The sequence below is a fragment of the Salmo salar genome, chromosome 28 (assembly GCF_965601325.2).
Source record: "Salmo salar chromosome 28, fSalSal1, whole genome shotgun sequence".
In the NCBI taxonomy this organism is placed as follows: Eukaryota; Metazoa; Chordata; class Actinopteri; order Salmoniformes; family Salmonidae; genus Salmo; species Salmo salar.
In genome coordinates, this window is record NC_138318.1 from 17417501 (window position 1) to 17432500 (window position 15000).

Here is a 15000-nt window from a genome sequence, read left to right on the forward strand (position 1 = left end):
TGTCCACTGTCTGTCTGCCCATCTGGACACAGCCTTCCCTGTGTCCACTGTCTGTCTGCCCATCTGGACACAGCCTTCCCTGTGTCCACTGTCTGTCTGCCCATCTGGACACAGCCTTCCCTGTGTCCACTGTCTGTCTGCCCATCCTAACCCTAACCCTCAGATTCAGTCTGCTCTGTCGGGGCTCTCTATGTATATTCACTGTCTCTCTTCCATTCTTCGTAGTCATATATCTTTGTGTGGGGTATGCTGTCGCTGTACCACTGCATCAAAATCAAATCAAATGTTATTGGTCACATGCGCATATTTAGCAGATGTTATTGCGGGTGTAGTGAAATGCTTATAGCAAAGCAGACCTATGATTTCCATGGACTGTTTTTTAAGACTTTGTACTAGTATATTCTCCCACAAGGGGGCGTTGATTGCCTCAAAAACCTCTCCTCATCCAACCCCACTCAATGTTGTACTGTGTTTTTTTATTTATAAAAAATAAGGCAAGTCAGTTAAGAACAAATTCTTATTTACCATGACAGCCTACCCCGACCCAACCCTAACCTGGACGACGCTGTGCGCCACCCTATGGGACTCCCAATCATGGCCAGTTGTGATACAGCCTGGAATCGAACCAAGGTCTGTAGTGACACCTCTAGCACTGAGATGCAGTGCCTTAGACCGCTGCGCCACTCAGGAGCCCCGAGTATTTACACAAAGTCTTTGAACTCAGCCACCCCTGAGGATGTTCACACACACACACACACACACACACACACACACACACACACACACACACACACACACACACACACACACACACACACACACACACACACACACACACACACACATACAGCCCCCCCCCCCCCCCCCCCCCCCCCCCCCCCCCCTACAGACACACACACACACACACACACACACTCGCAACCGTCAGCACCGGAACCACTGCATCAAAGGAACAGCCTGGCTCAATCCAAGTATACTTAGGGGCTCCACACATACACACATACACTACCACTGAATCCTGTGGATAGAAGAACCACAGAGAGTTGTTGATTGGTATACTATACACATACAGTAGCACACCCACTGAGTCAAACCTAAACCCACACTGTCTCCAGACAAGCAGGGCTTCCTCACTGAAGCAGTTGACTAATAGATTGTTTGCCATGTGTCAAGAGCTAAGATATGATCTTTGATGTTAGCAAACTTGTATCCACATAATCCTTCATCCACTCAGCAGGGTGGTCTTGGCTGATCAACAGGAGGCCGTGAGGCATTGAGGCTGTCCTATGTCTGTGTGGTGACAATGTGGGGTCTAACTATGATCTGGAAAAGAAGTCCTCGAGCCAGCCAATGTTAAATAAGAGTTAAACATGAGATGATCATGAAAAGGACATCTGAATGCAGCATCTGTAAGACTGAACAGACAACCACCATTTAAGGAGATATCAGATGTGAATGGTTTTGAGGTTCATTTTGAAATATTTCTCAGAAGGGAAATTACAGTCGTTGGTCTTGCCATGAAATCATTAACAGAACAATCGTCTATTATATCATCATTGATTCTTGAGGTTTGAGACTCACCGAAGCCAAGTCCAACAAGCTGTGTGCTATTCAATACCAGCAGCGACACACTAGCCAGCCAGGCAGTCAGAGTGGGTGTGTTTCCAAACCCATGGGAATGGAGTTTACGGTAAGAATTCAGAAAAAAGCAGCACATAAAAATGTGGAGTTATCCCTCAGCTGGCTGTGTTCTGAAGGTCATTCTGTGGTTGGTTCTAGAACCCTGTGTGCTCCTTCAGAGTCTTTCAGAGACAGAGAGAGTAAACATACTCCTACAAATAGCATCTCACCAGAACAATATGACCCTATCCTATGGCTCACACACACACACACACACACACACACACACACACACACACACACCACACCACACACACACACACACACACACACACACACGCACACACACACACACACACACACACACACACATGCACACAAACTGCGGTTAAGGCCTAAGTCAGAAGTTAGCAGTAAAATGAAAATAACGAAAGCACTCCCTTTTTCTCCCATCCCCTTTTGACACAAAACAGCATTCAACACACATACACATTGTTTTCTATTCCATGATCCCTCTATCCCTTTTTCACCCTGTCAGTTTTTTCCATCTGTGTGTGTGTGTGTGTGTGTGTGTGTGTGTGTGTGTGTGTGTGTGTGTGTGTGTGTGTGTGTGTGTGTGTGTGTGTGTGTGTGTGTGTGTGTGTGTGAGTGTGAGTGTGTGTGTGTGTGTGACAAGCAGATTAAGGTCCAACGGACAGGCTTTAATCCTGCAGTAGACCACATGATAATATGCCTCCTCCTGTCTGTCAGCCTAGAAGGAGATCAGGACATGGATTGGACGGGTGATGTCATAAACATAAAGAATCTCCAGGAAGTCACCCTGCACCAGGAGTCAAAAGGAACTGAATGGAAATTAGTTTTCAATGAATGAAACTGAATGAATGTGTTTGAATGGATTTGCTCTTGTGTTATGCAATTGGTGTTGATTTCACTACTTAAAAAATAATATACATTTTTATTTACAATGACGGCCTACAAAATACTGTAAACTACAGTATATGGATGGATTTGGAGAAACAGCTGGATCTTTTCTTACAGTTACGCTGCCCAATATCAACTACTTAGGCCTGTTTTGCATTCAGGGACATTTCTTCCAGACACATCTTGCTGAAATTAAACAGAATGTCACATTGCGTAAAAGAGCTGTCCAAACATTGTCCTCTCCTACCCTGTTTGCTGTGCTCATGGAAAGAGCTTTGCACCGGGCAGTACTGGGGTTGAACTGAACTCAAGTTACTTCTCATTGTGTCTGTTTCAAAAGCCTTGCACTTTCCAAACAAATCTTTCTCCTCTCTCTCTCTCTCTCTCTCTCTCTCTCTCTCTCTCTTTATCTCTCTCTCTCCCCATCTTTCCTTCCTTTTCTCTCCATTTTTTTTTCTACCTCTCTCATTTCTCCTTGCTCAAGTACAGAAATGCCAAGCTGTATTTTTTGACATTATAATTGACACTTCCTTCACCGACTGCGTTTCCCTGCATCTCAAAATAGCATTTTTTTAATGCGAAACAATCACTCGATTTAGAACTCAGGATAAGGTCAGTGTACCCTTACAGAGCCCAATACCACCTCTTCTCATTTCAGCTTGACAGAGTATTGAAGAGGAGCTCTGCATTTTATGCTTTATGCTTTTTTTTAAAAATGTATGCTTTATCTCAGTTCAAACAGTGATGATATTTATTCTCTTGTGTCATGTAAATGGACTCATTTGTTATGGCTGAAATCAATATTTGATGTGTTGGAAAAATCGAACCCCAGCGAACCCGCCATCTGCTCTTAGATAAGTCCTAGTTATGTCCCATCCCCCCCCCCCCACCCCCCCTCCCCCCGTGACATCATCAGAGGTCTGTGTAGTAGTGGGTTTTGATCTGTGCCAGATGTTACAGTCATATCTCCTTGTGTGTTTGTTCTCCAGCGATGGATGACCTCATTTTGTTGCTTCCTTTCTGTGAGTGGTACTGTGTTGTGTTTGTGTTTGTGTTGTGTGTGTGTTGTGTTTGTTGTGTCCCTCTTCCGGTGCCTTAGCCTCGCTTTGTTTGACTACAACACATGATCAGACCAGCTGCAAAAAACACATCTACCTAATAACAGTGAGTATAACAGAGAAAACAGCCACAGAATGCAAAATAAAAGTATGACCTACAGCAGGGATGGGCTGCTTTGATGGGGGTGGGGGTCACAAAGAAACGGAACTCATTATGAGGGGCAGCAGTGGCTTGTGGGTCTGCGTACCCACAACCATACACCCCCCCCCCAAACAAAACACCACTACCTTGGGAGCAAAACATTTTAGCGCCCCCCCATGTGCCAGCGAAAATCATTTTAAAGTTAATCTCCTGCAATTTTGCACATTTTGCCATGGGGCGTAGAGAAAATATTGCCATTTTAAAGCAAGTTTGCTGCAATTCTACACATTTTGCCATGGGGCGGAGGCAAATGTTCGTCATTTTTAATATGATAACTGATGATCAATGGACCCCGCCCCGTTTGGTCATTCGACCATGCTAACTACAAGTTTAGATAGCTGGCCGCTAGACTAACTTACCAATAAATAAATAAAATAGCTGACATGCGCTAATTGAGTGACTGTTGATACTAGAGGTCGACCGATTATGATTTTTCAACGCCGATACCGACACAGTCGGTGAAGGAAGTGTCAATTATAATGGAAGGAAGTGTCAATTATAATGTCAAAAAATACAGCTTGGCATTTCTGTACTCGAGCAAGGAAGGTTGAAATGAGAGAGGAAGGAAAGATGGGGAGAGAGATAGAGAGAGAGAGAGAGAGAGAGAGAGAGAGGAGAGAGAGAGAGAGAGAGAGAGAGAGAGAGAGAGAGAGAGAGAGAGAGAGAGGAGAAAGATTTGTTGGTGGTTGAAGATATCCCTCCAGTGGTGTGGGGGCTGTGCTTTGGCAAAGTGGGTGGGGTTATATCCTGCCTGTTTGGCCCTGTCCGGGGGTATCATCGGATGGGGCCACAGTGTCTCCTGACCCCTCCTGTCTCAGCCTCCAGTATTTATGCTGCAGTAGTTTATGTGTCGGGGGGCTAGGGTCAGTCTGTTACATCTGGCGTATTTCTCTTGTCTTATCCGGTGTCCTGTGTCAATTTAAATATGCTGTCTCTAATTCTCTCTTTCTTTCTTTCTCTCTCTCAGAGGACCTGAGCCCTAAGACCATGCCTCAGGACTACCTGGCATGATGACTCATTGCTGTCCCCAGTCCACCTGGCCGTGCTGCAGCTCCAGTTTCAACTGTTCTGCCTGCGGCTATGGAACCTTGACCTGTTCACCGGACGTGCTACCTGTCCCAGACCTGCTGTCCCAGACCTGCTGGAACCCTGACCTGTTCACCGGATGCACTACCTGTCCCAGACCTGCTGTTTTCAACTCTCTAGAGACAGCAGGAGCGGTAGAGATACTCTCAAAGATCGGCTATGAAAAAACCAACTGACACTTACTCTTGAGTTTCTGACTTGCTGCACCCTCGACAACTACTATGATTATTATTATTTGACCATGCTGGTCATTTATGAACATTTGAACATCTTGGCCATGTGCTGTTATAATCTCTACCTGGCACAGCCAGAAGAGGACTGGACACCCCTCATAGCCTGGTTCCTCTCTAGGTTTCTTCCTAGGTTTTGGCCTTTCTAGGGAGTTTTTCCTAGCCACCGTGCTTCTACACCTGCATTGCTTGCTGTCTGGGGTTTTAGGCTGGGTTTCTGTACAGCACTTTGAGATATCAGCTGATGTAAGAAGGGCTATATAAATACATTTGATTTGATACCGATTGTTGGAGGACCCAAAAAAAGCCGATACCGATTAATCGGACGATTTTTTTACCATTTATTTGTAATAATGACAATTACAACAATACTGAATGAACACTTATTTTAACATAATATAATATATCAATAAAATCTATTTAGCCTCAAATAAATAATGAAACATGTTCAATTTGGTTTAAATAATGCAAAACCAAAGTGTTGGAGAAGAAAGTAAAAGTGCAATATGTGCCATGTAAAAAAGCTAACGTTTAAGTGCCTTGATCAGAACATGGGAACATATGAAAGCTGGTGGTTCCTTTTAACATGAGTCTTCAATATTCCCAGGTAAGAAGTTTTAGGTTGTAGTTATTATAGGAATTATTGGATTATTTCTCTCTATACAATTTGTATTTCATATACCTTTGACTATTGGATGTTCTTATAGGCACTTTAGTATTGCCAGTGTAACAGAATAGCTTCCGTCCCTCTCCTCGCTCCTACCTGGGCTCGAACCAGGAACACATCGACAACAGCCACCCTCAAAGCAGCGTTACCCATGCAGAGCAAGGGGAACAACCACTCCCAAGTCTCAGAGCGAGTGACGTTTGAAACGCTATTAGCGCGCACCCGCTAACTAGCTAGCCATTTCACATCGGTTACACCAGCCTACTCTTGGGAGTTGACAGGCTTGAAGTCATAAACAGCGCAATGCATTGCGAAGAGCTGCTGGCAAAACGCACAAAAGTGCTGTATGAATTAATGCTTACGAGCCTGCTGCTGCCTACCACTGCTCAGTCAGACTGCTCTATCAAATCATAGACTTAATTATAATATAATAAACACACAGAAATACGAGCCTTTGGTCATTAATATGGTCGAATCCGGAAACTATCATCTCGAAAACAAACGGGTGGCATCCCTAAGTCTAAATATTCCTGTTACATTGCACAACCTTCAATGGTATGTCACAATTCCGGAAAATTCTGGCAAATTAGTTCGCAACGAGCCAGGCAATGAACGCAAGAGCAATGACACAATTTCATGTTAGCAGGCAATATTAACTAAATATGCAGGTTTAAAAATATATACTTGTGTATTGATTTTAAAGAAAGGCATTGATGTTTATGGTTAGGTACATTGGTGCAACGACAGTGCTTTTTTCGCAAATGCGCTTGTTAAATCAACACCGTTTGTCGAAGTAGGCTGTGATTTGATGAGAAATTAACAGGCACCGCATCGATTATATGCAACGCAGGACACGTTAGATAAACTAGTAATATCATCAACCATGTGTAGTTAACTAGTGATTATGTTAAGATTGATAGTTTTTTATAAGATAAGTTTAATGCTAGCTAGCAACTTACCTTGGCTTCTTGCTGCCCTCGCGTAACAGGTAGTCAGCCTGCCATGCAGGCTCCTCATGGAGTGCAATGTAAGTGTCACGTCCTGACCAGTATAAGGGTAATTTGTTATTGTAGTTTGGTCAGGACGTGGCAGAGGGTATTTGTTTTATGTGGTTCGGGGTGGTGGTTTATTTAGTAGGGTGTTTGATTTATTATTTCCGGGTTTTTGGGTACTGTTCTATGTTAGTGTATTTCTATGTTCTCTCTAGTCTTTAGTATTTCTATGTTTTGTTTATTGGGGTTGGACTCTCAATTGGAGGCAGGTGTTTTCTCGTTGCCTCTGATTGAGAGTCCTATATATGGGTATGTGTTTGGTTTAGTGTTTGTGGGAGATTGTTCCATGTATAGCTTATGGCCTTACAGGACTGTTTATTCGTCGTTGTGTTTCTTTTGGTGTACGTGTTTATTTTGGGTTTTCCTTCTTTCCTTAATAAAAGAAGATGAGTACACATATACCCGCTGCGTTTTGGTCTCAATCTGACGACAACCGTTACAGTAAGGCAGGTGGTTAGAGCGTTGGACTAGTAACCAGAAGGTTGCAAAAACGAATCCCCGAATCCCCCCTGAACAAGGCAGTTAACCCCCGTTCCTAGGCCGTCATTGAAAATAAGAATGTGTTCTTAATCTGACTTGCCTAGTTAAATAAAGGTGTAAAAAAAAATATATATATATATATATATAAAAAATAAAAAATAGTTATGAAAACGTGAAATCGGCCCTAATTAATCAGCCATTCCGATTAATCGGTCGACCGCTAGTTGATACACAACCAAATTTCGATATTGCACCTTGTGTATTCTATTATTCTAACTCTCAACAGGAAGTTGAGACCCTGACTTTATTGGTCCGCGGGCCTACAAAACGGGGGCCGCGGGACGCATGTGGCCAGTTGCCCATCCCTGACCTACAGTAAAGAAGAGGGTGCACTCATTGGCACAGAAAGTCGATTGTATTTGTAGTTCATCTCCTTATCATATTGGAAAGAGAACTTATGTCTTTTTTTAAGAAGTTCAAACAATAGGTCACATTTTAGTTTGACTCTACTAAGGTTTACCCACATTTTGGACTAAATGTTCCATAAACCACCCACACCGTCGTCATCCCCAGCAGCAAAACCAAGCCAAAATATGATCTGATAAAGAGAAAATACAGTAATCTTTTTTGTATTCCAACTCATTCTACTATTGACATATGTCACCAAGTTTAATCTGGTGTTACGGGTCCATTCTATTTACCTCAATCCTCAGACCCAGTGGTCAACCAGGAAACAGGGGGATGAATAAGCTTTTGACTAAAGACTTCCTCTCTTTTTTCATAAAGCCCAATCCTGACGTAAATGTATACGCATAACTGGAATTTAAAACCAAATCCCATGCACATCAATACAAGATTTATGAGAACGGCTGTTGTGTGCGTTCCTCAAGTTAAGATCCGGTCTATAATGCATTATGTATCGCTAGGGAAGTAGAGGCAGAATCAAAGTTCTCTATTGCACAAACCACCACCAAGCTAGCACAGACCATTCTCAACATGTATTTGACCAGGGTAAGTTAACCATACCAGAAGTCCTGTGGTAGTGGTGCCCTTGAAAGTCATGGCGCACCGCCTGGTTGGCTCGACACTCTGTGGTGCACATGCTCGGAAATACCTCACATTCCTCCTTAGAGACCAGGCCGTTCCACCCTATTTCATCCCACTCAGTTCTGTTTCTGGTGGGGTAAACCGTGATGGTGTGGCATGGCTGTACAGCTACAGAACCAAAACCACTCTGCCAGCATGATTCAGCTACGAGGCTTTCGGGAAACTCACCGCCTAGGCCTTTATTATCTGTTTTTTCATGAGCCATAGCCATTTTTCATGAGCCATAGCCATGAAAATGCAGGCTGAGCAAAAGACCAGCTGTTTTCACAATAAGAGTTCTCAGTAGTCCAATGGAGAATATTCACACGCATAAATTAAGCCCTCAAACATCAACAGTTTCAGTCATTCATTGTCCTGGGCTGGTTCAATACTGTATGTAAAAATCACAGAAGTGTAAAGGCTTGCTATGCTGAATCCTCTGAATTCTACAAACCGAAACGGTCTCACTAGTTACAAGGTTGGATCTTTCAAGACCATTTACAGTGAATGCGGGTTTTCCTTCGATCCTAAAAAAGTGCACACCAGGCATTTATATACAGTAGTAAACACTCTATTTGTATTCAGTACTGCAGGAGGATTCCAGCCCAGCTGGAGCTCTGAATGTCACTCTGACAGCATGTGTAAGAGGTTGGTTATCAGCCAAGCTCCCAGTCCCTCAGGAGATTGCCAAGCCGTGAAAAGAAGGAGAGGAGAGAACATGAACAGGAGGAGAAGACATACAGGGGGGGTGGAGAAAATAAAAACACATGACATATTGAAGAAGAAGAAAAGAGAGAAAAAAGAGAGAGGTAAAAGAAAGAAGGAAAAAGAAAGAGAGAAGCGCTGTGGTAATTCTACTGGGACCCACCATCCCTCCCTCCTGACCCCTCGGACTCCCTGGCCATGGGTCTCTTCCCCTGGATAACTCACAGACCTGAGTGGGTCTATCTATCCGTTTACATAGTTTCCATTGCATAGTTTCCATTCCATTGCATAGTTTCCATTGCTGTAGACTTCCAGTCATTGCCAGAATATCGCAGTATCCCCTTAACTCAGTTTCTGAGTTAGAAGTCTGGTGTTAATAATGATGCTAATGACACTAAAGAAAGAAAAGCCCACACAAGGCACTGCTTTATTCCTGCACTGACATAATTATGTCAGGTCTGCTTCTAAATAAAATGTATTGACATTAGAGGTCGACCGATTAATCGGAATGGGCGATTAATTAGGGCCGATTTCAAGTTTTCATAACAATCGGAAATCGGTATTTTTGGATGCCGATTTGGCCGATTTTTTTATCTTTTTTTAGACCTTTATTTAACTAGGCAAGTCAGTTAAGAACACATTCTTATTTCCACCTGCTTTACATTGCACTCCACGAGGAGCCTGCCTGTTACGCGAATGCAGTAAGAAGCCAAGGTAAGTTGCTAGCTAGCATTAAACTTATCTTATAAAAAACAATCAATCAATCATAATCACTAGTTAACTACACACGGTTGATGATATTACTAGTTTATCTAGCCTGTCCTGCGTTGCATATAATCGCTTAGGTACACGTTGCTCCAACCATAAACATCAATGCCTTTCTTAAAATAAATACACAAGTATATATTTTTAAACCTGCATATTTAGTTAATATTGCCTGCTAACATGAATTTCTTTTAACTAGGGAAAATGTGTCACTTCTCTTGCAAACAGAGTCAGGGTATATGCAGCAGTTTGGGCCGCCAGGCTCGTTGCAAACTGTGAAGACTATTTCTTCCTAACAAAGACAGCCGACTTCGCCAAACGGGGGATGATTTAACAAAAGCGCATTTGCGAAAAAAGCACAATCGTTGCACAACTGTACCTAACCATAAACATCAATGCCTTTCTTGAAATCAATATATATTTTTAAAGCTGCATATTTTGCTAAAAGAAATCCAGGTTAGCAGGCAATATTAACTAGGTGAAATTGTGTCATTTTGCGTTCATTGCACGCAGAGTCAAGGTATATGCAACAGTTTGGGCCACCTGGCTCGTTGCGAACTAATTTGCCAGAATTGTACATAATTATGACATAACATTGAAGGTTGTGTAATGTAACAGGAATATTTAGACTTAGGGATGGCACCCGTTAGATAAAATACGGAACGGTTCCGTATTTCACTGAAAGGAAAAACGTTTTGTTTTCGAGATGACAGTTTCCGGATTCGACCATATTAATGACCAAAGGCTCGTATTTCTGTGTGTTATTATGTTATAATTAAGTCTATGATTTGATAGAGCAGTCTGACTGAGCGATGGTAGGCAGCAGCAAGCTCATAAGCATTCATTCATACAGCACTTTCATGCGTTTTGCCAGCAGTTCTTCGTTGTGCTTCAAGCATTGCGCTGTTTATGACTTCAAGCCTATCAACTCCCAAGATTAGACTGGTGTAACCGATGTGAAATGGATAACAAGTTAGCGGGTGCGCGCTAATAGCGTTTCAAACGTCACACACTCTGAGACTTGGAGTAGTTGTTCCCCTTGCTCTGCATGGGTAACACTGCTTCGAGGGTGGCTGTTGTCGATGTGTTCCTGGTTTGAGCCCAGGTAGGAGCGAGGAGAGGGACGGAAGCTCTACTGTTACACTGGCAATACTAAAGCGCCTATAAGAACATCCAATAGTCAAAGGTATATGAAATACAAATCCTATAGAGAGAAATAGTCCTATAATTCCTATAGTAACTACAGCCTAAAACTTCTTACCTGGGAATATTGAAGACTCATGTTAAAAGGAACCACCAGCTTTCATATGTTCTCATGTTCTGAGCAAGGAACTTAAACGTTAGCTTTCTTACATGGCACATATTGCACTTTTACTTTCTTCTCCAACACTTTGTTTTTGCATTATTTAAACCAAATTGAACATGTTTAATTATTTATTTGAGGCTAAATTGATTTTATTGATGTATTATATTAAGTTAAAATAAGTGTTCATTCAGTATTGTTGTAATTGTCATTATTACAAATACAACTTTTTTTAATCGGCCGATTAATCGGCATCGGCCCTTTTCGGTCCTCCAATAATCGGTATCGGCATTGAAAAATCATAATCGGTCGACCTCTAATTGACATAACATTCACTAAATTTGCATACTTTTTGTAAGTCGCTCTGGATAAGAGCGTCTGCTAAATGACTTAAATGTAAATGTAAATACCTTTGAAATATAAATGACTGTTCTAAGTTCATGAAGATATCTCGGAAATTATGTAAACAAAAATTCTATAGGGAAAACTCACTGCAGTTCCAACATTTCCAATATCTTATCACAACATATTTGACTGCCAGGAAACCCTGAAATGAAAAGTTACAATTCTTCCCAATATCATACCAAGTTACTTCAAAAGCCTGGGCAGAAGGCACAGCAGAAGGCATATCCTGGTTCCCGTCTGTCAGTTTGTCATTTTTAAACAGTGAGTTGATGACAGAGACCCAGAATGAGAGGGAAAGAGTGGCCAGACCTACCACAAAGCGGTCCCTCAGGGGAGAGGAGAGAACACAGACACAGTTAGGAGTCTGAGGGTTGGTCTCTCCTCCAACTGGCACTGAAGAAACTGCCTGTGAAAATAAACACTATTACGCTGTCACCACTACCCACTCCAGTCATTCGGCAGACTAAGAGCTCAAATGCATGGCACACTTTTCCATATAGTGCACTACCGTGATGTGGCTTCACATATCACAGTCTCAAGCCAACAGACCTATCACCTGACAACAAAAATGTCATCCAATACCATAAAGACTGTGTGGAACGAGCTCAGAATGGAATGGGAGTCGGTATTCCAATTCTGTTTCATTCCATTCCGGAATGGAACTCTGAGAGCTGTTAGCATATCAGAAACACACCAGAGGTAACGGCCCATAGTGTCCATTAGCAAAGAGTTTCATAGGGGTACACATCCACTGAGAGCACTGTCTCTAAGCTGCTATAAGCTTCATGGAACCCACTGACTAATGACGGTGTGAATCAATTCTAATCCTACATTACGTTGGTTCGCTATAATGCAGCACGTAGGATCCACCTGTAACTCACCTGACAGAGACACAACTCCACAGACCTTTTACCACTTTATGACATGGTGTAATATGTGTAATATGACATGGTTCAAATGGACTCTGGCTGCTGCCTGGTCTACCTTCTACACTCACGTTACACTGTAAATGACAGTTATAAATCTGCTCCCATCCTCCAGTTAACACTGTTGTTTTTGATACTGATACCCAGTGGCTAGTGCTTGACTAATATGCAGTGAGACCGGAGGAGACTTGGCGGCCCAACACACATTTCAGATTACATGCAGTTGCAGATTTATGAGTTCAATGAATCTATCACTAACTAATACATCTATTAATAAACTCATAAAAGCCCAACACAGACATTCACCAGGCCATTCCAATGTCACTTCATTTTTCGCTGGAAAATGTGCCCCATGTGCTATGGATATTTAGCCTGTACACTGTCATTGTGTCAAAGGCACCAACGACTTTCTGATGTCTGCTGGGAATGTGATAGATAACAGATCTTTAGATGACACAGTCCCATAGTTAATAACAGAGACCGAAAGAGGGAGAGAGAGAGAGAGAGAAGAGAGAGAGAGAGAGAGAGAGACAGAGCGAGAGAGAGAGAGAGAGAGAGAGAGAGAGCGAGAGAGAGAGAGAGAGAGAGAGAGAGAGAGAGTCAATCTCTTTATGGAAGACTCCTTTGTCTCAGCTAGCTGGTGGAAGTGAAGACCATTGTCACAGTCAATGTGTGGCCTTTAGTCTGCTCTGATGAATAGAGCTCCTTATGGACCATGCACATGCTGTGACTTAGACATAACAGCTTCCTCTGTTGGCTCGCATTGGATAAAAACAGCTAATGGTAATTGCGCACAGATGCTGCATTGGAGAAAAGAGGGTGGAGAGGGAGAAAAATTACACTGAAAAGAATACTTAAAGAGGGGAATGAAGAATGTCATAATTGTGGCTGCTTTGAAATGGAGCATTCAGTCTGGAGTCACCATGAATAACTTTGGCCTTTGTGACAGCACTGACATCATCCATGTTAATTGACATCAATGAAAGATGTGACTAGACTTTGGTGAAGCATTTTCCATTCAACCACTCAAGTTTGGTGAGACTTTTATGGGGGATTCTAGCCTCCATTACACACCTACATTTACATGTATTTTCTCTCTGCAAAATCTATATCTTAGCCAAAATATAACCCTATCCCCAACCTACAGCAATCTCCCTAAATGAAAGTCTTCTATCTATCTATCTATCTATCTATCTATCTATCTATCTATCTATCTATCTATCTATCTATCTATCTATCTATCTATCTCTCTATCTCTCTATCTCTCTATCTATCTATCTATCTATCTATCTATCTATCTATCTATCTATCTATCTTATCTATCTATCTATCTATCTATCTATCTATCTATCTATCTATCTCTCTCTCTCTCTCTCTCTCTATCTATCTATCTATCTCTCTATCTATCTATCTATCTATCTATCTATCTATCTATCTATCTATCTATCTATCTATCTATCTATCTATCTATCTATCTATCTATCTATCTATCTATCTATCTATCTACTCTGCCCATCCCACTGCTGTTGCCCCCAGCCTCCATAGCAGTAGATCCCAGATCATCACTGAGGATCATCTCAGATCACATCCAGATCATCATGGAGTATCATCTCAGATCACATCCAGATCATCATGGAGTATCATCTCAGATCACATCCAGATCATCATGGAGTATCATCTCAGATCACATCCCAGATCATCCACCTCTGGCCTGCTGGCCCCCCTACCTCTGAGGAAGCACAGTTCCCGCTCAGCCCAGTCAAAACTGTTCGCTGCTCTGGCACCCCAATGGTGGAACAAGCTCCCTCACGACGCCAGGACAGCGGAGTCAATCACCACCTTCCGGAGACACCTGAAACCCCACCTCTTTAAGGAATACCTAGGATAGGATAAAGTAATCCTTCTAACCCCCCCCCCCCCCCCCCCCTTAAAAGATTTAGATGCACTATTGTAAAGTGGTTGTTCCACTGGATATCGTAAGGTGAATGCACCAATTTGTAAGTCGCTCTGGATAAGAGCATCTGCTAAATGACTTAAATGTAAATGTAAATCATCATCATGGAGTATCATCTCAGATCACATCCCAGATCATCATCATGGAGGATCATCTCAGATCACATCCCAGATCATCATGGAGGATCATCTCAGATCACATCCCAGATCATCATGGAGTATCCTTGATATAAACATGATAAATACTATCACTGATTTGATTTACTGCCTACTGTGCCTAGCAGAAAACATGCCCAGACACGCTTCCCATGCCTGCTGTGTGTGTGTAGGGGGGTTGAAGTTGATGCTGGAATTAGAAAAGGGACACACCAATATGTAACAAACAGGAAGCAAACAGAGCAAGGAAAAGGTTAGATGGATATCTACTCTCTCTCTCCCGCCCTATCTCTTTCTTTCTCCATCACGCTATCTCTCTCTCTCTGTAGGACAATAAACAACATGTGAGCATGTTTCACTACCAAGCCACACCCTTCCTAATGCG

General features: G+C 42.4%; 1 protein-coding gene across 2 annotated transcripts in view; it reads right to left on the reverse strand.

The window, feature by feature from the left end:
• The window catches only part of rhbdf1b (rhomboid 5 homolog 1b (Drosophila)), a 52645-nt gene that overhangs the window by 31588 nt on the left and 6057 nt on the right, over positions 1-15000 (reverse strand). The gene's annotated exons all lie outside the window — the stretch shown is intronic.